We start from the raw sequence: 1,854 nt of genomic DNA, 5'->3' as shown, positions 1-1,854 counted from the left end.
AATGATCTAGAAAACTTCATTGTTGATCAGATTAAAGGCTAGTAGCATCCTGAGTGCAGAGAAGGCAATGGCATCCCACTCCAGTACTCTTCCCTGGAAAATCCCATGGATGGAGGAGCCTGGTAGGCTGTAGTCCATGGGGTCGCTAAGAGTCAGACACGACTGAGCAACTTCCCTTTCACTTTTCACTTTCATGCATTGCAGAAGGAAATGGCAGCCCACTCCAGTGTTCTTGCCTGGAGAATCCCAAGGATGGGGGAGCCTGGTGGGTTTCCGTCTATGGGGTCACACAGAGTCGGACACGACTGACGCGGCTTAGCAGCAGCAGCAGCAGCAGCATCCTGAGTCAGTGTTTCTTCATTTTTTTTTTTTTTTCAATGTTTCTTCAAATGAACATTTTGGGAGAATGTGATATGGAATGTTTAGGGATTGTGACAGAACCCTGCCATCCCCCCAGGCTGAGGAAATGCAATAGTTCAGCCTGATCTGCTCTTCTGGACTGGAGTCAGAAGAGCCAGAAGAGGGTGGACAACAGGTGGGAGGATAGTGTCTAAGCTTTCCTCAGGAGTGGAGTGGAGTCCCTTGGTGTTGCCCAGATGGTGTTCTACCTGCTTCGGTAGAACCAGGCTTTGAATTGTCACTCTCCAGGGAGGTGGTGCTAGTGGTAAAGAACCTGCCTGCCATTGCTGGAGATGTAAGAGACACAGGTTTGATCCCTGGGTCAGGAAGATCCCCTAGAGAAGGGCATGGCAACCCACTCCAGTATTCTTGTCTGGAGAATCCCATGGATATAGGAGCCTCACAGGCTACAGTCCATGGGGTTGCATAGAGTCAGACTGATTAAAGCAACTTAGCATGCACATGTCAGACCCCATGCATCGGGTCTCATCACTTCATGGCAAACAGATGGGGAAACAATGGAAACAGTGATGGACTTTGTTTTCTGGGCTCCAAAATCACTGCAGATGGTGACTGCAGCCATGAAATTAAAAGACGCTTGCTCCTTGGGAAAAAAGTTATGACCAACCTAGACAGCATATTAGAAAGCAGAGACATTACTCTGCCAACAAAGGTCCATCTAGTCAAAGCTATGGTTTTTCCAGTAGTCATGTATGGATGTGAGAGTTGGACTGTGAAGAAAGCTGAGCACCGAAGAATTGATGTTTTGAACTGTGGTGTTGGAAAAGACTCCTGAGAGTCCCTTGGACAGCAAGGAGATCAAACCAGTCTGTCCTAAAGGAGATCAATCCTGAGTATTCATTGGAAGGACTGATGCTAAAGCTGAAACTCCAATACTTTGGCCACCTAATGCAAAGAACTCACTCATTTGAAAAGACCCTGATGCTGGGAAAGATTGAAGGTGGGAGGAGAAGGGGGTGAAAAAGTATGAGATGGTTGGATGGCATCACCGATTCGATGGACATGAGTTTGAGTAGGCTCTGGGAGTTGTTGATGGACAGGGAAGCCTAGCATGCTGCAGTCCATGGGGTCGCAAAGAGTTGGACACAACTGAGCGACTTGAACTGAACCAGACCCCATCAGTGGGCCTTGGAGAAAGTCATACTGGTTGTAATTTTCCAAGCTGCTTGAAAAAGTCCTCTTACTTCTGGGTCAAGGGGCCATGCCCTAATCCTGGTGCTTCTTGTCAGCTGACATCTTGCGAGGTTTGGCCTGCTGTGCATGGTTCTCTTCATTCAAAAGCCAATGTGGGAGTGTGGACTGTTGGTGGTTCACTTAAAGAAGACCTGACCTCCAAGTATGGACACTGGCTGGACTGTTTCCCTCTGAATAAAAGGAAGGGTGGGGTGTTATATCTCCTGCACCAGTTTGAAGCCACACTAGCCTGTATTAGAA

Source organism: Bison bison, unplaced genomic scaffold (genome assembly GCF_000754665.1).
Source record: "Bison bison bison isolate TAMUID 2011002044 unplaced genomic scaffold, Bison_UMD1.0 scf7180017864480, whole genome shotgun sequence".
In the NCBI taxonomy this organism is placed as follows: Eukaryota; Metazoa; Chordata; class Mammalia; order Artiodactyla; family Bovidae; genus Bison; species Bison bison.
This window is presented reverse-complemented; position numbering follows the sequence as displayed.